The 24,102-nt window shown below is 39.4% G+C and overlaps 1 protein-coding gene across 5 annotated transcripts in view; it reads left to right on the forward strand.

Moving 5' to 3' along the window:
• ENOX2 (ecto-NOX disulfide-thiol exchanger 2) overlaps positions 1-24,102 on the forward strand; it is a 282,023-nt gene that overhangs the window by 49,725 nt on the left and 208,196 nt on the right. For 3 of the 5 annotated variants that reach the window (XM_088028643.1, XM_028122755.2, XM_088028644.1), the window contains exon 3: positions 23,563-23,647. The exons of the other annotated variants lie outside the window; for them this stretch is intronic. The gene's annotated coding sequence lies outside the window, so the exon portion shown is untranslated. The remainder of the gene's footprint in view (positions 1-23,562; positions 23,648-24,102) is intronic. 5 annotated transcript variants of the gene reach the window in all.

Genomic DNA, 24,102 nt, shown 5'->3' on the forward strand with positions numbered 1-24,102 from the left:
CTGAGCCGAAGGCAGATGCTTAACAACTGAGCCACCTAGGTGCCCCAGGCCATAGATTTTCAAAAGGTATAGGTGCCTTTAGGGCTGTTTCCAGGGAATAGGGGAGGCCCAGCAGAAGGACTGTGGAACTGTTATAAACTTCACTGTGCTTCTGAACACAAAATGTGCACTTTTTAAAAATTTTATTTTATCATGTTATGTTAGTCACCATACATTACATCACCAGTTTTCGATGCAGTGATCCACAATTCATTGTTTTCGTACAACACCCAGTGCTCCATGCAGTATGTGACCTCCTTAATACCCTTCACCGGGCTAACCCATCCCCCCAACCCCCTCCCCTCTAAAACCCTCAGTTTGTTTCTGAGAGTCCATAGTCTCTCATGGTTCATCTCCCCCTCCGATTCCCCCCCTTCATTTTTCCCTTCCTTCTCCTAATGTCCTCCATGCTATTCCTTATGTTTCACAGATAAGTGAAACCATACGATAATTGACTTTCTCTGCTTGACTTATCTCACTTAGCATAATCTCCTCCAGTCCCATCCATGTGGATGTAAAAGTTGGGTATTCATCCTTTCTGATGGCTGAGTAATATTCCCTTGTATATATGGACCACATCTTCTTTATCCATTCATCTTTTGAAGGGCATCACAGCTCTTTCCATGGTTTGGCTATTGCGGACATTGCTGCTATGAACATTGGGGTGCATATGGCCCTTCTTTTCACTACATCTGTGTCTTTGGGGTAAATACCCAGTAGTGCAACTGCTGGGTCATAGGGTAGCTCCATTTTTAATATTTTGAGGCACCTCCACACTGCTTTCCAAAGTGGCTGTATCAACTTGCATTCCCACCAGCAGTGCAAGAGGGTTCCCCTTTCTCCACAACCTCTCCAACATTTGTTCTTTCTTGCCTTGTCAGTTTTTGCAATTCTAACTAGTGTAAGGTGGTATCTCAGTGTGGTTTTGATTTGAATTTCCCTGATGGCTAATGATGATGAACATTTTTTCATGTGTCTGTTAGTCATTTGTATGTCTTCTTTTGAGAAGTGTCTGTTCATGTCTTCTGCCCATTTTTGGACTTATTTGTTTTTTGGGTGTTGAGTTTGAGACGCTCTTTATAGATCTTGGATATCAGCCCTTTATCTGTAGTGTCATTTGCAAATATCTTATCCCATTCTGCAGATTGCCTCTTTGTTTTGTTGACTATTTCCTTTGCTGTGCAGAAGCTTTTTGTCTTGATGAAGTCCCAAAAGTTCATTTTTGCTTCTGTTTCACTAGCCTCTGGAGATGTATCTTGAAAGAAGTTGCTGTGGCCAATGTCAAAGAGGTTACTGCCTATGTTCTCCTCTAGGATTTTGATGGATTCCTGTCTCACATTGAGATCTTTCATCCATTTTGAGTTTATCTTTGTGTATGGTGTTAGAGAATGGTCGAGTATCATTCTTCTGTATATAGCTGTCCAATTTTCCCAGCACCATTTATTGAAGAGACTGTCTTTTTCCATTGCATGTTTTTTCCTGCTTTGTCGAAGATTATTTGACCATAGAGTTGAGGGTCCATGTCTGGGCTCTCTGTTCTATTCCATTGGTCTATATGTCTGTTTTTGTGCCAGTACCATGCTGTTTTCATGATCACTACTTTGTAATAGCATGATGCTGCCAGGTTTGTTTTTCTTTTTCAACATTTCCTTGGAGATTCAGGGTCTTTTCTGATTCCATACAAATTTTAGGATTGTTTGTTCCAGCACTTTGAAAAATGTCATTGGAATTTTGATCAGGATGGCATTGAAGGTATAGATTGCTCTGGGTAGCTTAGACATTTTAACAATGTTTATTCTTCCGATCCATGAGCATGGAATGGTTTTCCATCTTTTTGTGTCTTCAATTTTTTTAAAAAGATTTTACTTATTTATTTGACACAGAGAGAGAGAGAGAGCGATAGCAGGAACACAAGCAGGGGAAGTGGGAGAGGGAGAAGCAGGCTTCCCGCAGAGCAGGGAGCCCGATGTGGGACTTGATCCCAGGACCCTGGGATCATGACCTGAGCCAAAGGCAGCCGCTTAATGCCTGAGCCACCCAGGCGCCCCCCCCCCCCCGGGGATAAATCCCACTTGGTTGTGGTGGATGATCCTTTTAATGTATTGTTGGATCCTATTAGCTAGGATTTTGTTGAGGATGTTGGAATCCATATTCATTAAGGATTGGTCTGAAATTCTCCTTTTTGATGGGATCTTTCTCTGGTTTGGGGATTAAGGTAATGCTGGCCTCATAAACAAGTCTGGAAGCTTTCCTTTTGTCTCTATATTTTGAAACAGCTTCAGGAGAATGGGTATTATATCTTCTTTGAATGTTTGGTAGAATTTCCCAGAGAATCCATCAGGCCCTGGACTCTTGTTTTTCCGGAGATTTTTGATCACTGCTTCAATCTCGTTACTGGTTATTGGCCTATTCAGGTTGTCAATTTCTTCCTGTTTCAGTTTTGGCAGCTTATAGGTTTCCAGGCAGGCATCCATTCCATTCAGATTGCTCAGTTTATTGTCATATATTTGTTGATAATAATTTCTAATAACTGTATCTATATCCTTGGTGTTAGTCATGACCTCTCCCATTTCATTCATACATTTATTAATTTGGGTCCTTTCTCTTTTCTTTTGGATAATTCTGGCCAGTGGTTTATTGATCTTATTAATTCTTTCAAAGAACCAGCTTCTAGTTTTGTTGATTTTATCTACTGTGTTTCTGGTTTCTAATTCATTGATCTCGGGTCTGATCTTAATTATTTCTCTTCTAATGTGTGGCTTATGCATCGTTTGTTGTTTTTCTCTAGTTCTTTAAAGTGTAGAGTTAGTTGGTGAATTTGGGATTTTTCTACTTTTTTGAGTGAGGCTTGGATGGCTATGTATTTCCCCGTTAGGACTGCCTTTGCAGTATCCCATAGGTTTTGGAGTGATGTGATTTCGTTCTTACTGGTTTCCATGAATTGTTTAAGTTCTTCTTTGATTTCCTGGTTGGCCCAAACATTCTTGAACAGAGTGGTCTTTAGCTTCCAAGTGTTTGAATTTCTTCCAGATTTTTTCTTGTGATTGAGTTCCAGTTTTTAAGGCATTATGGTCTGAGAATATGCAGGGAATAATCTCAGTCTTTTGGTATCAGTTGAGACCTGATTTGTGACCCAGTATGTGGTCTATTCTGAAGAAATTTCCATGTGTGCTCGAGAAGAATGAGTATTCTGTTGTTTTAGGGTAGAATGTTCTGTATCTTTGAGGTCCATCTGGTCCAGTCTGTCATTCAGCTCTTGTTTCTTTGTTGATTTTTTGCTTAGATGATCTGTCCATTGCTGAGAGTGGAGTATTGAGGTCTCCTACAATTAACAGTTGGCTTATGCAGATGGCTGCTCCCATGTTGGGGGCGTAGATATTTACAATTCTTAGATCTTCTTGTTGGATACACCTTTTAAGAATGATACAGTGTCCTTCTTTGTCTCTAACTACAGTCTTTAGTTTAAAATCTAATTTGTCTGATATAAGAATTGCTACCCCAGCTTTCTTTTGCGGTCCATTGGCATGGAAGATGGATCTCCATCCCTTCACTTTCAGTCTGGATGTATCTTTAGGTTCAAAATGAGTCTCTTGTAGACCGCATGTGGATGGGTCCTGTCTTTTTATCCAATCTGCAACCCTGTGCCGTTTTATGGGAGCATTTAGGCCATTCACGTTGAGAGTGATTATTGAAAGATATGAATTTATTGTCATCTTATTGCCTGTGAAGACCTTGTTTTTATAGATTGTCCCTGTAAATTTCTGTTCTTTATCACTCTTGGGGTCTTCCTCCTTTTATAGAACCCCCCTTAATATTTCTTGCAGGGCCAGTTTAGTGGTCACATATTCTTTCAGTTTCTGCCAGTCTTGGAAGCTCTGTATCTCTCCATCCATTCTAAATTTTAGACTTGCTGGATAAAGTACTCTTGGCTGCATGTTCTTCTCATTTAGTACCCTGAATATGTCTTGCCAGGCCTTTCTGGCTTGCCAGGTCTCTTTGGATAGGTCTGACATTATTCTGATGTTCCTCCCTCTGTACGGAAGGAATCTCTTCCCCCTAACTGCCCTTAAGATGGTTTCCTTGGTTCTAAGATTTGTGAATTTTACTATTACATGCCGGAGCATTGGCCTGTTTTCCTTGATCTTGGGAGGGGTCCTCTCTGCCTCTAGGACAAGAATGTTTGTTTCATTCCCCAGATTAGGGAAGTTCTCAGCTGTGATTTGCTCAAATATATCTTCTAGTCCTCTCTCTCCACCCCCTCCGGGATTCCAATAATTCTGACATTGGAACGTATCATGGTGTCACTTATTTCTCTGATTCTATTTTCTTGGATCTGAGTTGTTTTTCCCTGGCCTCCTCTTTTCCCTTTTTGTCTATTAATTGGTCTTCTAGGTCACTAATTCGTTCTTCTGCCTCACTTACCCTGGCTGTTAGATTATCTAGATTAGATTGGATTTCATTGATAGCAGATTTAAGTTCTGCCAATTCAGCTTTCATTTCTGCCCTTAGAGACTCTATGTTGCCATTAATTGATTTCTCCATTCTAGCTATTGACTTCAGAATTGCTAGCCTGAATTCCATCTCCGACATCTTGGTTATATCTGAATCCATTTGTAAATCTGTGGCATAAGTCATAGTCTCTGAGTCTTTCCTATTTTGGGGGTTCCTCCTCTTAGTCATTCTGTTGAGGGGTGGCTGAGGGAATGTATAGAGTCCAAATTATTGACCACAACCCAAGCAAGATGCACCTGTTTTATAGGAACCTTAGGGTTGCTGGCCTCTTGTTCTCCCAGCCTGTCTTCTGGGAGAGGGACCTGCTGTGCTGTTACTCAGGCAACCCTGTTTGTGCAGAGTTGCCCTGCCCCCGTGGCAGGGGATGGGCTCAGTGAAAACCAGTTTTTGGGGGCTTTTGTTCTCCTGCAGCTTTCCCTGGCAGCTTTCCGCATCTCTTCTGAGAGTCAGAACAGACTTTCCAACCCCGTGCCTCAGAGCAGAGAGATCGCAGTCTGTTCTTCAGTGAGCCCTCCAGGCCACACTATCTCCATTTCTCTCTGTGCTGCTATAAACTGCAGTGTCCTCAGTTGTGCGCCCCCCAGCAGGGCTCCCAGTCCTCGCCTCCAGGTCGGGGCATGTCTCTGCCCTTTCTGCTTCGCACATGTGGCCCTGCCACTGGGTGTTTTCATCCAGGGGGGCTGCCCTAAAGTCTTTTCCCCATCACTACCAGTCTGCGAGTCTGTGCCCCTCCCCAGCATGGGAGGCTATCGCTCATTGGCCGTGTAAGATCCCCATGGCTCAGCTCCCTCCCCCTTCTGTTTATCCTCCGATATCTGCCCGGGGAATCACGGCTCCCTGCTTTGTACCTCAAAACCAACCGCCTGCAATATTCTGTTTGTAGAGATCCAGATCTATCTTCTTACATCTCAGGCTGATTTCGTGGCTGTTCAGAGTGGTCTGGTAGTTATCCAGCTCAATTCCAGGGACTGGTTGGAATAGGGTCCCTTATTCCTCCACCATTTTTTACCCCCTCAAAATTTGCACTTTCAACCCCTTTATATGTAGGGCATTCCTATAAGATTTTATTTGAAGAATGGGTTGGCTGCTTAAAACAACAGAAAACTACTGATTGGTCCAACACTTCTGTATAGATCTTTTAATAAGCCTAAGAAGGTTAGGTAATTTGTTCTAGGTCACATATTTAGTTATTCATACTCTTAAAACTAAAACCTAAATTTTCTGTTTTCCAATCTGAGGTCCTTTCCATGACATTCTGTTGTTTACTAGTTCACAGCTGTTGCATGACTAACATAATTCTTGATACAACTGAAAGAAGGAATGTTAAAATCTACTTTGACAACACTTCATCCCTCCTTGGACGTAGTTCAGTATTTCTGCACTAAGTAACATGACTGGCACACATAAGTGCTTAATGGTGGTTGTTGTTTAGGTGGTAGTTATCCATGATTGATTCTTTCATCTGTCCAGATTATTAAACTCTAATCCTTTTAGTCTGTTCTCATAGCATCCCCACCCTCCACCATAGCTGCAGACAGCTTTCTTGCTCTTGTTCTCTGACTGCAGTCATTGTGGTGAACTGGTTGTGGAAATGGCACATATATTGTAGGTTCTAACCATAGCTACCACTTAAATGCTTTTAGCTTACATATTTAATTATGCAACACTTAACAGTTGTCTGTTGTCAAGATTAAGAAAATAAATGACTGTAAAACATGAGTTGTACTAAAACTGCTTTTGAGAGTTCAGTTGGGGTTTTTTTGTTTGTTTGATTGTTGTAAAATATAAGCATTGTCGTGCCATCATTTGACTGTACCCTTCTCACTGCATCTCTACAGATGCACGTTTTGTTTTAATTAGTAGTTTTAGCTCTTGCTGTGGTAGCTTCCCCCTTCCTTTGCCTCGCCTGTTGCCTATTTAGTCTGTTTTTCAGTTGAATGTGAACTGAATTCTCTAGTCCAGATTACCAATATTACTGACAGGGATTTTGAGCTTTCCTCAAGGGATTGTACTTGGGATTGTAGTTTTTCACATTTTGCAGACAGATCCTCTAGGACCAGTTTGGCCATAATGGTCCCTCTCTGACACAGATAATTAAGACTGCCTTAGGGAGGGTCTGCTGCCACCAGCCACTACTGCTATTGCTGTTACCAGTGCAATGGAAGAGAGGGGTTTAGCTTGGTTGCCAGACAAAATTGGGTTTTCTTTGTTTTTCCAGTTTTTTTTCACTTTTGGATGCTGTTACCTCTTTCTTATTAGCACCCAAAGAGAAAAGCTCTGTAACAAAAGTTTAGAATTCAAAGGTGGAACTTCAATATCCATTTGGTAAATACACACACACACACACACACACACACACACACACACACACACACATATAGGACCTCCACTTTAAAGTTCATGCTAAGTTTGCAACATTTAATTTAAGCCTACTTTCACAATTTTCAGTTTTCTTTTGCTCTCCACTTTTTTTTTTCCTTAAGGATGACTTTGTTATAATGAATGAGAAGTATATCCTATCCTTGCCCATCATTTTGAAATGGATGGATTTTCTTAGGGTAGTGTATCTACTATGGCATAGATTTTGATATTATGTAAAATTCAAACTTTTGAATTTATAATTTAATCTTTTCAGGTGTTCATTTTTATTTGTTGACATTGATAAAGAGAACTATGGATTTTCTGTCCATAAGAACCACAGTAATATCTTTAATTGCAATAATTGTGCAGTGCAGTTATCATTTGTAAAGCCTAGAGGTTCAAGAAACCTGGATGGTCATCATTTCCAGATAGAGGGTGGCCAGACTATTTTTAGAAGAGATTTGAAACTGGGATCATTAGATGATTTGAGGGTATGAGACTATGACTTGGTAAGTTAGAAACGTGGGTGGTTTATCAGACTAAAAGCTGATTTTCTACCCTAGAATACTTCTAGAACTAGGATTTACTTAGAGTGACCTTTATTCTCACTAGACTCTTTGAACATTATATAATACAAGATAATAGTTTGCATTTATCAGAGTCAACACATGTTTACTATCTGTGGGCCTTTATCTAGGAGTTAAGGTATTAATTTCACAAAAGCTGGTTAAATGTGTTCTATTACTAATTCAAGTTTTTATACTGTTTATATAGATTATTCTTTAAAATGTATGTCTAAGTTAAACAGAAGAATGGACAGCTGTCTGAGTTTTAGTCCTGATTTTTCTGTGGATCCTGTCTTCTGGACTTTTTTTCTTAGAGGTCACCTAATAGATACCACTTTGCTAATGCATCAACTTGACTATTTCTTATAATTGGACTCAAGGAAACATCTATCACAAATGGAATTAATATCTAAGTGATCTATCTATGCTATAGAATAATATAGTTTCACAAACGGGGCATTTGTTTAAACACTATTCTGATAGAAGCCACCAGCTGCACATATAACCAAAAATTATGCTTGTATATTAATATATATGGACAATGAAAAACAGACTCAGGGTTTCCTCACAACAGTTCTATTTATATTTATTTATTCATTGCTCTTAAGTATGTCAGATCAATACTTAGATATAGTGTAAAAAACACTTTATCCTCCATTAAATGAGACCTTAGTGCCTACCTTGCTCTGAGCTCATCAGAGATTGATTTTTAACCAAAATGTGAAAACACACTACTTTCCAAATATAGATAGTGCAGTTCACCCTTTTCGGGAGACTTTTAAGGACTTTCTTACCTCTCATTTATTACATTCTTCTGAATTTAGCCTCACGCCTTTAAAATGTTTCCAAAAAATGTTTTCTCTTTCCCTTTTGTCACAAAACTCTACTTCCTCAATGGGGACAGTGATTTGTTGGATATTGTCTCAGTCTCCTGGTTTTGAAGTATGAATTTCCTCCCTCTGCCTGCCCACCACAGAATAGGCATTCTAAGCTTTGTGGAGACCCAGTATGCCCATACTCAAATTTATAAAAGAAAAATCAAAAGCAAGACCACATGAAGCTTGGTGGTACAGGGATGCCTCACTTTATGAAAAAAATGTGTTTCTAAGAAACTGAATATATAAATTTCATATCTGTAAAAATAAATCTTACTTGAATGTACAATATTAGCTTTGCATTTTAAAATATTCCTATGCGGACTGCTTCTGGCATTTTTAAAATATTACTATGTGGAAATGTATCCCCACATAGAATTTTTCAAGAAACGACTCTGATTTCTCAACCTGATCTCCCATGGTCTCTTGTGGTTTCCTCTTACTTCATTATCCCAGTGACTCAGGTGTACTTTCCTGCCCGTGATCTCTGCTTTGCTATCACATATTAATATATCAAAATGTAATTATATATTTGTATATTTATATGTGAGATATAGTTAGAATTTGTATAAGAGCTCTATAAACTATCTATTTACCTATTTACCTAAATTCCATGGTATCCAAGATCAGCAGGCACAGTGGGCATTGCTAGGGGGGTTGCTGTCTTTTTTTTTCTGTATGTTGCCATTTATTCTAAATATTCTTATTTTGCCTCTTACCTTTACATGACATACTAACTCTATCCACTACTGAAGTGTAACCACCTCTGAAGTGAAATGGTATCTATCTAACAGTGTTGAAAATGCTGTTAGTTTTCTTTAGACTAGAAAGTGGACACTCTTCTTTTTTCTTTGCACCAGAAGAGTTTAACCCATCTTCAGTGTTAGCAAGGATAATGTTCTTTTGATTTGTTTTTAAAAGGGTATGCACTAGTAATCTCATTTTAGACTTCCATTTTCCTTCTTAACTATTCTGCCCCTTGGCTTCATTTGCCTCTTTATAGGGAAGAATGCATCTGAGGTTTTCTTTGCTTCTACTCTTGCCATAATATGTAGACTAGTTTATGGAGAAATACATCAGCTGCCTGCTGTGCATTTAAATTCCCCACTTCGCTGCTGCATTTGTGTGCAGCAGCTGAAAGACAAACAGATGAATGCAAGGCCATTTTTGTCAGCAAAAGTTTTTGGATACATACATTACCGAGCACACATATCATTAAATACGAGTTTAATATCTGGAAGCAAAAGTGGCAGTACATCAACTTTGTCCACAGAGGAGAAAAGGGGTCACTGTTTATGAGAACTAAATGGAAGCATTTCCTTCCTTATCAATCAAAGAAATTAAGAGATGAGAATTGGTCTTTTAGGCCATCTGGTTCCTGCCCTAGGGACCAGTATAGGATTGGTCCTTGCATTATTATATTCTTAGTGTTGGTTAGTTTTGTTACATATTCCCATAGTTTTGCAGTAACTTCAAATGCTTCTGTAACCATAGTTCTTCAACTTCTCTTGATCGGAGAAGCTCAGGCTGTATGTCACTTCAAAAGAGATGTCCCCCTTTCTTTTAAGCTTTCAGTAAGCTTTATTTACCAAACTGTATCAAGTTACTGAGATTCAACCTTTTTAAAATAACTTATGTCTACTTGACCCTAACTTTTTCCTTACCTGTTTTTTGTTTTTTGTTTGTTTGTTTGTTTTTACTGTTCTGAGTGGTTTTAAACAATTTTAAGAATTTTGTCACCATACAGTAATTTAACATTGTCAACATCTTAAAATTAGACCTCTGAGGCCAGCTATCATTTCTTACAAAGCATAGAAATGGGAAGGGAAGGATGTCCAGAAACTGCCTCACTATGTTTTGTTTCCCTTCTCTCCTCTTCACTCCCTCACTTCCTTTCTTCCTTTTCTCCTTCTCGTTCGTACACGCAAACACACACATACAATATTGGCCTTATGTTAAACCAGATCATCATGATGCCATCTGGTTGGGGGTGGGGCATGTAGGGAAGAGAATGGAGGGCCTGAAGTGGAATTTTGGGCGTGAGAATCAGATATATTAAGGAAGCAGTGAATTAGAGAATTTCCAAGCCATTAGGGACCATGGAGAATGTTTCCTAATAGTTACACAAATGAGGAAAGTGAGGCCTAGGGAGTTAAAGCCTAAATTGGTTGACTTATCTGGAGTCCATTGTTTTGTTTCCTATGCTAAGCTGAAGGCAAAAATAGTGAGAATTAAGAGTATAGTGTCAACATCCTGGATTTGCCATCTGTCCATTAATTCATTTAGTTAATCATCATATATTTATTGATTAACTATTTTGTGCTAGACACTGTGCTGGGTGCTAAGGACACCATATGGCCCCTGACCTCAAGGATTATATAGTTTATTTACCAAACCCTAGTGGGAAATGGAGAAGCAGAGAAATAGGCAATCACAACATATGGAAACATGTTTCCATAGCACATATAGGATGCTGGCAGACCATATAAAAGGCATCCCCTAACTCAGCTTTAGGTAGCTGGTGATAGCTTCCTGGCAGAGGTTACCCAAGCCAAAGTGGGGCAGAGTGTCCCAGACTGATGTTAAAGTATATGCAATCCTTGAGGCAAGAACTGAAAATGGTTCAGTATGCCTAGAGAATATAGAGTGGTTAAGGGTTGAGAGGAGAGGTGGTTAAGGGAGTTGGTTAAGGGGACTATAGAGTATGGATGGGACTATAGAGATAAATAAGCAGGATGCAGGAGCCAGGTCATAAAGGACCTCATTTGCCATGTCAGGGAGTTTGAAGTTCTGTGGTCCAAGAGTGATAAAGTAGTTGCTGAAGAGTTTTTAAGCCAGGAAGTGACATGATCATGTTTGTCTTTTAGAAGGATCACTCTAGGGGCACCTGGGTGGCTCAGTCAGTTGAACGTCTGACTCTTGATTTCAGCTCAGGTCATGATCTCGGGGTCGTGGGATCAAGCCCCACGTCAGGCTCCTCACTGGGCACAGAGCCTGCTTAAGATTCTCTCTCTCCCTCTCCCTCTGCTCCTCCCCTCCCCTCCCCTCCCCTGCTCTCTCTCTCTCTTTCTCTCTCTCTCTCTTACAAAAAAAAAGAAGGACCACTCTATCTGCAGCTGGCGAGTTGACTGGAGTCAGAAATATATGTGAAGAACCTGTTGGGTAATGACCTGAACTGAGGTAATGATAGTTGGGATGAAAAGAAGAGTTCACATTTGAGATAGGAAGTAGAATCCATAGGACTTGGTTACTAGATGTGGAGAACAAGGGAGAGGGATGACTATGGATAACTTCCAGGCTTCTGTACTGAACAGCTAGGTGGGTTGTGTGCTGTTTACTAACATGGAGAACATGGGAGAAAAAGCAGGATTTTTGAGTAAAAATAATGGGTTAAATTTGAAGTACCCAGGGGATGCCCATACCAAGAACGATCTGGACTAGAGATATAGATATCAGAGTTATCAGCCTATATAGAGATATGATTTGAAGTCATGGGATCCCCAGAGCCAGTCTGAGGATCATTTTGCCCTTAGACTTTATTTGGCCTTAGACTCCTTTAGGTATCTGACAACTATAAACCCTCTCCCCATAAAATTTACATATACACTTCTGCGTGCAATTTTAGGAGCTTCATAGACCTCTTGAAGCACATCCATGAACCCTTATGATGTTTAGATTAAGAACCTGTGGTTGTGGAATAAGAAGAAAAGAAGCATAAAGTGAAACACTGGTGTTGAAGAAATGAGTAGAGGGAAAGAAATCCATGAAGGACACTGAGAAAGAGAAACCAGAGAGTTAGGGGGTGTCACAGAAGGCAAGGGAGGAGTTTCAAGAAAGCAGGAATGGTCAGCAGAGTTAAATGCTGTAGCGAGAAAGAATAAGATAAGGACTGAAAAGTGGTCACTGGCTTTAGCAATAAAGACTGCCAGTGACATTTGCAAGGGTTGTTTCAGTAAAAATGCTGTGGACAAAATGCAGTGATTCAGGAGTGGATTAAGAGGAGAGGAAGTAGGAACAGCGAGTGCTGGCCACGTTTCCAAGGGGTGGGGTATGGAGGGGAGGCTTGTCTTTTGTTAAGACAGAATTGAGAGTACTAAGTGTCTTTGAGAATTTTCTTTAAATTTGTCATGTCATTTTCTGAGTTCTTACCATCAAACAAGAAAAGAACAAATAAACTGAAGAAATTAGGTCTGTAAGAAATGGAGTTTCACGGATTTCTAGTGCTTTCATTGAATATTAGTAAATGATGAATTGTGGTTTTAAATCCCTACAGTTCTATATCTCTTCTTCAGTTTTGCTTGGTGTCCATCTATCCAGAATCCACAATGCCTCAGGCAGTACTAAATTAGCACTTATAGGTGTATTCAGGCCAGCCTGGCTGGGAATGAGAGAGGCAATAAGGCTGGCTTTAGACCCTTGATTGAGGAGCCAGCTTTGTAATACCCAGCTTAGTAATTATGGGGGCCTTGTGTTTGCATGCGTGAACTTTGCTTAGTTAAGCTTTGTCATAGGTTTTCCAAAACAGCTGGGGCTTTTGGTCTATGAAGACATTAATTTGCGTCTCCAGGGGCTATGCATAAATCAAACTGGGAAAGAGGGAGGAGGAGCGAATTTCTTTGTGTGAATCCCAGCTCCCTGTTAACTGTTTAATTGAGGAGAAGGAAAGAGTCCTGTGACAATTACTAAATTAGGGATGCACTATTATCTTCTGCTTGATATATTCTTGCTTGGTGTATTTATGCTAAGAAAGGCAGTAAACCCTGTCTCCCCTAAGAAGGCCGTGCTTTGTTGACCTTCAACAGAAATGTAGAATCAGATTTCACAGTTCCTGTTGTTTCAAAGGGAGGCTTAATGTTGGTGGTGATGGTTGTTAATTTAAACTTTGGTCCTCTTTACTTACCATCTGCTGTGTAGTGGCCTCTCTGTCATAGCTCAGGGATAACAGCAAGAATCCCACCTGGGGAAAGCAGAGTAATGACATAGGCCTTTGGAAATTCTGCTGTTTCTTCCTCTCTAGCTGCAGAGAGGATAATTGGGAGACCACATCATCATGGATTTGTCACATTGGGGTGAATTAGCAATGGGGAGTGAGCCTGGACCTAAATTCTTCTGACCTTTAGAAATATCAGTATATAAAAAAAGAAATATCAGCATAAATGATGCTGTGATGAGCCAAGGTTACCCCCTCACACTATTTTGGATTTATCTTTCAGCCACTGCATTAATTCAACAAGAATGCCAAAATGTTGAAAACAGAGGTTTTTCATGGTTTTCTTGTCTTCCTATGTGCTGCCTTTTTAGTCTGATGGAGAAATAGGTGATAGCAAATAGAATATACTCTATAAAATACTATAGGAATTCCTACCCTACAGGCATGTGTGATGTGTGTGTGTCTGTGTGTGTCTGTGTTTTACTAAACATCTTAACATTCAGGAGCATGATCATACAGGGAAAGGATCATGTTCTCCTCTAAAACAGTCCTGTGATGCCCTTGTCAGAGTTCAAATACCAGAATTCATAGCCCATGATTCATTATGGTGTTTCTGAGTTAGGAGCCAAAAAACACAAATTTTATCAGTGTTTTATCAGACTTTTTTTTATTAATAAATGTAACCAGCAATGTTGCTTCTTAAGACTTCTATGGGTAATGTATCTATAGATTTAATTCGAGTAGAGTAACAGCCTTCATAGATTATCTTCTTAGAGGATTGTTAAAAAAGAGGGTAGCCTATATAAAAGATCAGACTGCATATTGGACATCTTTCATAAACCAATTACTTTATGGGGCACCTGGGTGGCTCAGATGGTTAAGCGTCTGCCTTCGGCTCAGGTCATGATCCCAGGGTCCTGGGATCGAGTCCCACATTGGGCTCCCTGCTAGGCAGGGAGCCTGCTTCTCCCTCTGCCTCTGCCTCTCTCTCTCTCTCTCTCTGACTCTCATGAATAAATAAATAAAACATTAAAAAAAAACAATTACTTTACATGCACCAAGAGTAAAAGGCATTGCTCTATAGTAGTTTTGATTACTACCTTAAGATTTAAATTAATAACAAAAATTTTAAACATGCTTATGGTATGATCGCTGACATAAGGTAACAGGGGGTGATGTATGTTCTCAGACATTCTCACAGCATATTACTAAGTTGAGCTATGAGGAATGTAATGTCTACTCAAAGTCAGGTTCCAAGCCATTCCCTATGGTTAATACATTATACACAGTCTTGCTCAAAGCAGCTCTCTCTGTTGTACGTCAGGTGCAGACATTGAGCTCTCCTCTTCAGCTTGGCTATATAACAATAATCTTTGTAAAACATAATTTCATTAACTGCTTTAAAATTACATAAGCAAGAGGTTGGGAGAAGAAATGTTCAACTATTTCAGTTCTCTATTTAAATTACAAAAGTTGTTTAAAAATCCTATTTTGTTTGGACTGTTCCTTAGCAATAACTGATTAAAAAGTTTTGGTACAGGAAAATATAATTTTTTAATTATCCATAAGGCACAGAATAGAACTATATATTTTTAGATCCAGCAGAGACACTACAATTTGTTTAATACAACCCTCTCCTTTTACAGAGGAGGAAACTATGATCCAAATAGGTTAAATGACTTAGGATCATATATTAAGTTTGTGGCGTATACAGTGTACTGTCTCTAGTTCCGTGACTCTTGCTTAGTGATCTCAGAATTCTGTACTGCCTCCAGAAAATTGGAAAGGTGGAAACTGAACTCCAGCCTTATACTTTCAAAGCATACACTCTACCTCTCTAACACGCTTAATTGGTACTAAGCAATAAGATTAAAATTATATTTTTAATTCAATAAGTTACTTAGGAAAGCAACCACACAAAATGGATTGGAAGAGACACTTTGGCAGTAATGCCCATCAGTATATGTGGTAGGAATTAGATTTGCTGCATTATTATGCATCACTTGCTAAGAAAGCAGAGTCCCAGGAAAGAGCTACTGGATCTGGCCAGTACAACTGCTCTGATTCAATAAGTAACTTGAAGTTTTGATGGAATCGATCACTCATTAGCCTGTGGGCCAGGAAAAAGGAAATCAATGAGCAAAAGGAATCATGGTGATAAGAGAATAGACCTAACCCCTGCCTTGCCCACATCTGCCTTTAGCTGAGCTGTATCTTCCCAAGATTAAAGAACTTTAAGATTGAAGTCCCACTCTACTCTGCATGGCATACGTGGGTCACACCTCTGGAATAATGCTTTCTATCCCAGGTACTACATCTTAAGAAAAACACTTGACAAACTAGAATAAACAAAGATGGTCAGGGGCTGGGAAACTTGCCATATTAAGGAAGGTTAGAAACTGGGACTTTGTGCCTGGAAAAGAGAAAACTTGGGCATGAAGAATAGGAAGGAAACTGATGTATTTTTAAGTGCCTACTGTGTGCTAGGCACTTTGCACATACCTCCTTTCATCCTCATACAACCCTATGACCGTACCTCCTAATATAGAGTTAAGAGTAATAATACATGTTAAGAGTAAGATAAACTCAAAGACCCATTTCAACTCTAAAATTATATGAATCGAAGTTGGTACATCTACTGGCTAGTGAGCAGCCATGCCCTTTCTAGGCCTTTTGTGGACTTAGTTGGATACTCAGAGCTCACAGTTGGACAGGCTTTATTTCTGTTACTATGTAGATTAGCTATTGGCACAGATGAAGTATAAGTTAACACCCTGGCCCATCAAATGGAGAGAAGCCATATCAAGGGTTTGTTGCAAAAACAAATTTAGAAATCACTGGACAAGGTCAAAAGAAATCCATTAATGAAAATTGATTAGCCTCCAGGGTTCTCTTTTCTAATAATTGCAACAGTTTATAATCCAAATGAATTTAGTACCCACTTTCAAATTCCAACTCTTTCACTTTATCTTAATAATTCCTTGCATTAACTTGCCATATGGTTCTTCCCTTTCCAATCTTATGATAATGTCATTTGTCTGTTCATTCAGACACCTTTGTATTTCTAATATTGGCCAATTACAAAAGCCATCTGTGATTCATGTAGCATTCTCACCTAGAGCACAAAGGGTTTTATTTAATTTAAAAATACAAATGTACCATGCCATGAGGAAAATAACAGCTAACTAACCCTTTCTCTCTCTCTCTCCCTCAGCCCTCCTTTACCTTTCTTTGGCTACCTTTCTAAAATATTTTATGAGAAAAATGAGCTCTTTAGGAATTCCATTACTGTCAGTAATAGAAGTGAGAAGACACTATCATTATCCTTTGCTCAATGGCTCTTGAGAGAATTGGAAAGGCAGCTAGGAGTATGGCTTATCACTACTTCCTATGGCAGAGATGACAGCGGGTTGTCACCTGGGAAGGCAAAGGGGCAGAGAGAAGCTAGTCAAGAGCTACTCTGGAGAAATACAAACATAAAAACTTAAGACTTTCAATCAGTTGCTCCTCAAACTGGCTGGAATCCCTGTAAAAAGCCAACTGAGTCTTTAAATGTGTCCATTCTTTCTGGAGACTCACTAATCAATTTGACATTGTGTATTGTACAAAGGATCAAAAATTAGGGTCCATCTACACTGATTGTGATCCAATGTGTCTTGCCAAAGTTATGTGAAGTTTTTATAAAATTCCCAAATGGTCAGTCCCCTAGAGAAGGGAATTCACTAACTGTGGTCTACTTATGTTTCACAGCTAGCCTGTCTCTCAATTTAACTTTACTAAAAGCACCAGTGATATTTCAGAAACAATGTATGAGGCTTATATTATTAGAACCATTTTTACTGACCTAACTGAGGCCTTTGATTTAGTCACCCATAAACACTTTCTTCAGAAATTTCATGATTCTGGGCTTAGCAGTGACCCTGTAAAATGGTTTTCTCTCCATTTAGTTCTTGCCAACTTAGCCTCGACCTGGAGGTCCAAAATACTTGCAGACTATCATCTTTAGTGAAGATTAACTGAAGCCTCTCTTTGGCTAATGGTGAAGGAGAGTTCAAAGACTGTGCTGGCAGCACCATTTGCAATCACAAAAAGGTGTTCCTTTTGAAATCCTCTCCCTCTTTCTAGCAGGTCTGCTTATGTCAGGGGTACACTTTTTAGCAGAATCTATTCCTCAAGTTGCTTTCAGTGTACATTATCCCCAAAGGCGAAACATTCGTGGTAATACATATGACATAACTTATATCAGTAGAGTAATAGAATGGCAGGGCTAAATGGGATGCTATAGAACTTCTAGCTTGATATCCTTATTATAAAATGGGGAAACTGAAGCCCAGAGATGTTGAGTGACTCATCTGAAGCCATACAACTAATTAGTGTCAGAGCCTAGAGTAGAACCCAGGTCTCAGGACTCCTGATCAAGTGCTTTTTCTGCTAGGTCATGATGCTTCATGCCTAGCTATTTCACTTAGGATTTATCTGTTATAAATATACATATAAGTATATATTATATATATATTATAAGTATATATTATATTTAAGTATATATTATATAGATATGTCTGTTATATATTCCATGAGTGGCAACATAACCCAGCAGGTAAGAGTAAATCTGGGTCTGAATTTTATCTCTTATTACTTGTATGAATTTACACTTCTAACTTAATCTCTGAGCTTCAGTTGCATCATCTGTAAAACTGAAATAATAACACCCACCTGTTAAAATTATGGTGAGAATCAAATGAGAAAATGTATATAAAGCACTTTGCATAGTACCCTAAACTTAGTAAACTCTCAGTGAATGGTTGCTATTTTTATTATATAGCTTTTTTCCACATAACTCATTCAGTTCTCCCTCCCTACTCCCAAGGATGAGAATTCTCTTGGAAATCTTAATTTTATTAAACTAGTATGCAAATGTGTTAAATGCAGCAAAATTGTTTTAGCTAACCTGAGTCTAGTGTATCAAGTTTTTGCTAAGTTAATTGCAACCTAATTTGGTTCTGTTCAGTATCACATCTATTTCTACAAACAGGAAATTGTCTTTTCTAGATTTTGATTGGCAGGAATGGTCTTATAAACTTTATTGAATTACATTAGTGTTGCTCTGTGGTAGAGACACTTTCGTTATAAGCCTCTGTTCCTAGGTGCTTATCTTTTTCATAAAATTACTGTTTGGACTGAAATATTTTCAACTTGTTTTCTATTTCATTTGGGATGGAAAAAATTGGAGGGTAGGAAAAATGGGGACATTTCTTATAACATTTTATTTGACTACTGAGTAATCACATTTTAAGATTTTCCTGTTTGCTCCTGTGGTTTCAAAATGTTAAATCCCCATAAGAACCCAGAAACACACAGCACAATTATTTTAAAGAACAGCTTGCAGAAATTCCACAGGAAGCAACCGTGTATATATGAGATCAGAGTCTTATGAAGACATGGTACCTGGCCCCAGAAGCTTTCTTTTTCAAGTTATCTTTGACAATCCAGATTTTTTTTTAACAAATAGATTTATTTAAATTGGGCTGTGCTGTTTCATATTCCCAACTATCTTCCTTTCTCAACTTGGTTGAGAAATACTTGTCAGGAAAAAATAGAGGTACAAAGTAAACGAAAAGAAAAGGTTACAGAGTAAAGGAAAACAAGGATTCGTACATGGAGCTGGAGGCTCAACTAAGACGCTAAGGAAAGGCTAATCAGAGATTCCCAAGATGAGAAGCCAGAGCCCAGTGAATACCCTGGTGATTTTGGTCAAATTGATGTCACTGGGATCTAAGCAAGATGGGGTCCCATTGCAAGGAGAGCTCTGTTCATTAGAGATAGTCACAACTACCGGGAGTGTGCCTGAGGACCTGAGAGGGCAGTGGAGGCAGCTGAAAGAGAGCAAGCATTTAGGCTGGACCTAGGAGTAGAAGTGGAGTACAGAAACAGCAGAAGCAGCAAGAACACATAGGTGCAAAGGTTGGGCTCTAGAGTAGAAACCAGAGAAAGGAGGAACAGGAAGGGACTGTGTAATCACTTAAAGCAGTATTAAGCTACGTGGTTATTGCAAAATTGACTGCAACTTACCTTAACAACCCCCATTTAAATTGTAAACTCCATCAGAGTAGGACTGATCATCTGTTTGTATACTGCTATATCCCCAGCACCAAGAGCCATTCTTGGCTCACAGTAGGTCCTCGCTAAATATTTGTTGAATGAATGAATGAATGATCTGTATAGAAATTTAAGCTTTCCTCCTACCAGAGTAAAGATCATTATATATGTGACCTGCCTGATTGTGCTGCATTGGAGTAATGGGGAGGAAAAGGTAAAGAAGGACCTTAAACCCAAGATGTAAAGCAAATGGCAGTGGAGACCCAGGCTCAGGGCAGGGATGGTTTGGAGGGCTCCCTTTAGAGAGGGTTCCATTTGCCTTAGTTACTCAGAACAAAATTGTCCTCATTTTTCAGATCTCCTTTCCCTGGGTCCTGGGCTGTGCTATGCTGGGATTAGAAAAGAGGGAGGCCAAAGTCAGGTTGTCCTGAGGAAGAGGCTCCTCATTTGATATCTTACCTGCTATGGACAGCCTATGATTGCTGTTCCATTGCCTGATTAAAAACAAAAAAGGAACAGCCTTAGAAATCAGAAAGCCTTCTCTCCAGTTACTCTCTCAAGCTCATTTGAACCTGTGCAACCCCTCTATGGGCTTGTTATGCCAGCTTCTAGAACAGTGCCTAGCACCTGGCAGGCACTCGATAAATATTTGTTGAATGAATGACCCTGCCTGGTTATTGCAGTTTTGAAAGACCACCAAGTATGCTGGGCCCTTTTCCATAGTCCGTTAAAGAACACAGGGCTATATCAGGATGAACAATTATGTGGAAATTGGAGAAAAGGAATGGAAAGTAATTATAATTTTATATATGCCTGAATTCTGGTGCATTTCGGGGAATCCCCTAAGCAACTCATGTGAGTTGCAACTCCAAATCAACATACAAAGCAGTTCTTTTAAACGTGCAGTGCTAAAACTCAAGAAAGTTTAACACCTCCTTTCCTTCTAGGGTGAAAAGGAAATTTTGTGCTCTCTATATGTGTCATGATATACCTGAATACTTACACTTGGGGTGAAACTGTTAAAACATTTGTGTCTTTCTTGTGTTTCTCTGGCCCATCAGTTAATAGGTTATACTTAGATATGTAATTCAAGACTTCCTCACTCCTAATCCCAAAGCATTTGAGCATAACCAACGTTTTGCTAGAAGGGGGTGGTGTGTGTAGGCAGATATGCTTTTTACAGGATGAAAGTTGGAATTTGAATCCCAAAAGGTTTATAGGCAGATTTTGGAGGTTTTGGAGGCTCCCACTCTATGCAAAATATCATGGACAATATTTTTAATACTAGGATAGATGTGTAGGATGTGAAACTAGTACAGGAAATGTAGAACAAGAACTTTTGGCAACCTTGTGCTTCCTGTCTAAAATAACTGTTAGAGAACATTAGTGGGAGGTAGTATGCTAGAGTGAATTCTATCATTTTCCTTATTAGACTCCTTATACTACTGAATTTTTCTGTATATTACAGATTTTTACTCTTATTTTTTGTTCTTAGAAAGGTCACATCCCGGGCGCCTGGGTGGCTCAGTTGGTTGGGCGACTGCCTTTGGCTCAGGTCATGATCCTGGAGTCCCGGGATCGAGTCCCACATCGGGCTCCCTGCTCAGCGGGGAGTCTGCTTCTCCCTCTGACCCTCTTCCCTCTTGTGCTTTCTATCTCTCATTCTCTCTCTCTCAAATAAATAAATAAAATCTTTAAAAAAAAAAGAAAGGTCACATCCCAACTGTGTATGTATAAGCGGATATCTATATTTAGTTTCTACCTTTAGGTACATTTGTTTACCTGAGTAAACAACTGACATGGTATTTTTCAGGCAAGACATTTATTTTGAGCACTCTAAGGTTTCTGATGGGAGTGCTGTAAACTCCAGCTCTAAATTGATGTTGAAGAATCAATAAACTACTTAGCAGAGGAATAAATGACTCAAGGTAAAAATAACCAAGTAAAATGTAACTCCTGCTTTCTGTGGAAGCATGTATAGTGAGAAGGAGCATATTTGACAAAGAGAGCCTTAAATGGTTATCATCCTCAAGGTCCTGTCCCTCATCTGGGTTAACTTTGCAGATTATTTTTTTTCTTTCATTCAAAAAGAGATCATCATGAAGGAGATCAGAACCTGCTGATTACAGTTGGGCAAAATGTTTGGGATCATGAAACCAGCCAGATTCTTTTCCCAGAGAAGTCAGAATTATTTTCCCCCATTGAGGGTATCTTTATTTGCTAGCAATGTGTTAGTGATTGTAGAGGACCTAAAGAAGAACTCTTGCCTTCTTGACTTCTTCCCTTTTTTGGTTTATTCTAAGGACTCTGTCTCTCCCCATTTGATTATTGTTTCAGGTATTTTTCAATGGGATACAGGGATTAATTAATTCATTTCATAATTCAGCAAAAATGTATTGAGCACCTGCTTGGTGCCAGATACTCTGTTAGATATTCTAAATACAACAGTAAAATATATATATACCAAGGTCCCTGCCCCTTGAGCATTGAACTTTGAGGCAGACAAGTGAACAGAAATAAATGAGTACATATATAAAATTCTTACTGATGGTGGTAAGTGCGAGGACAGACAGCTACAGATAAGAAAAAAAATGGCAGGACCTACTTAGATATCATGGAAGGAAGGTTTCTTTGAAAAGATGCATTTCAAGCTGAGGTATGATGAAGAGAAGGCATCTGTCACACAAATAGCCTGGAAAACAGCAAGCACAGGTTAAGTCAAGAAAGGCTGGGTGTGTTGCAGGAACGGAGGGAAACCCACCATAGTTAAGTGAAAGGGAATATGGCATGAAATAAGGTTGGGAGAGGTAAATGGTGCCACGTCATGCAAGGTTTATAGGCCTTAAGAAGTTTGGATTTTATTCTAAAAGCGATGGGAATCCATAGAAAGGTTTTAAGCATAGGAATCATATGAATTGTTTTATATTTTCTGTAAAGACTACTTTGGCTGCATGTGGAGAGTGAGTGAAAGGTGGACAAAATGGAAGCACAACAGCTAATTAGGCTATTTATTGCAGGAGTCTAGGTAAGAGAAAATGCTGACTTGGATAAAAATGATGTTAGCAATGGGGCACCTGGGTGGCTCAGTCGGTTGAGCATCTGACTCTTGATTTCAGCTCAGGTCATGGTCTCAGGGTCGTGAGATCAAGCCCTGAGTTGGGCTCCGTGCTCTGTGGGGAGTCTGCTCAAGATTCTCTCTCTCCCTCTCCCTCTCCCTCTCCCCCCTGCTTGCTCTCTCTCTCTCAGATAAATAAATAAATCTTTTTTTAAAAATGATGTTAGCAAAGATGAAGAGAAATGGAGAAATTCAACATGGATTCTGAAGTTAGAATCAAAAGGCAGGATTTACAGATGGTTGGGAAATCGGAAATGTTGAAAGAGTAGAAGTCAAGGCTGATATCCAGTAGAAAGGGGAAAAGTGATGATGCAGAAGAAAAGGAGTATCAGCAGGAGCAAAGTCTTTGAGCAGGCAAGAGATGATGGCATTGGGGGACACTCCTTCCATTTCAACAAGACAGAAGAGAAAGAATAGATAAAGATGTAGGTCAGTGTGTAGATTTGGTGCTGGGAAGATGAGAGAGCTCTTTCCCATAGCTTTTCTTTTCTCCACAAAGTATGAGAAAGTCAGCTAAAAGCAGGAAGTGGGAGAGGAGTGGGAAAGATGTGGAAGGATTGAGGAGACAGGTGAAGATATATCATGGCCACTTTGAAGAATGGGAAAGTAAGTTTAATGCAGAAGTAGCATTTCAGGGCAGAGATGAGTGCTCAATTGAGGCTTGTGATCATGAATACTTGACATGAAAGTAAAGCCCATCAGCTCAGCTATGTGAATTTTCTGCAGTCATGTTCAGTAGCTCAGGTGCAGGCCCACAAAAGATAGTTTAACTGAATTCAACTCCTGTTTTGCCATATGAATGTATCTGGGAGAGCATAATGTGGGAGAATGGAACGAACATGTGACTAAGGTTGAGAGAGGACCTGGGCTGTAATGCAGTCTCAAGCTACTTGCAAACCATGTGACTTTAGGCAAGTCCTTTAAACTTGCTCTGCCTCCCTTTTCTCATTGGAAAGATAAGAAGTTTGGACCAAATAATCTTGAAGGTTCTTTCTGGCTCTAAAACCGTGTGATTACTTTTTTTCCTTGGAACAATTCCTAATCTCAACCAATTTCTCATTAATATAGTGTTGTGATTAAGCGTGTATACTCTGGAGCCAGACCGCTTGGATTTGGATTCTAGCTCCACCACTTCCCAGCTGTGTGACCTTGAGTAAGTCATTTTACCTTTCAGTGCCAGTTTTTTCATCTTTGCAATGGGCATTACAATACCACATATTTTACTTAGTAGGGTTGCTGTAAGGATTAAATGAGTCAATGCATGTGACACTCTTAGAACAGCGCCTGTACTGTGCCCTCAACAAATGTTAGCCATTACCCCCAATAAGTTCTAGTTCTACATCATCCCTTCAGCCATAAAATGTCTGAAAGCTTGGAATCTCTTCTGCTTGCAGGGATGCATACCACCTGACATCATATTTAGAGTACATCATTTTGTTTCAGGTTGGCAGTATGGCACAGAAAAATGATTCTGGGACCAGATGAGCCTTAGTTTAAATCCTGAGCTTGCCATTTACTTAGCTGTGAGATCTTGGGTAAATAAATTAATGAGCTGATATTCAAATTCCTCTTCTACAAAATGAGAACAATAGAAATATTTATCTGATA

Source organism: Eumetopias jubatus, unplaced genomic scaffold (genome assembly GCF_037043125.1).
Source record: "Eumetopias jubatus isolate StellerSeaLion01/CBP00866 unplaced genomic scaffold, mEumJub1_p1.0 scaffold_11, whole genome shotgun sequence".
NCBI classification, from domain to species: domain Eukaryota; kingdom Metazoa; phylum Chordata; class Mammalia; order Carnivora; family Otariidae; genus Eumetopias; species Eumetopias jubatus.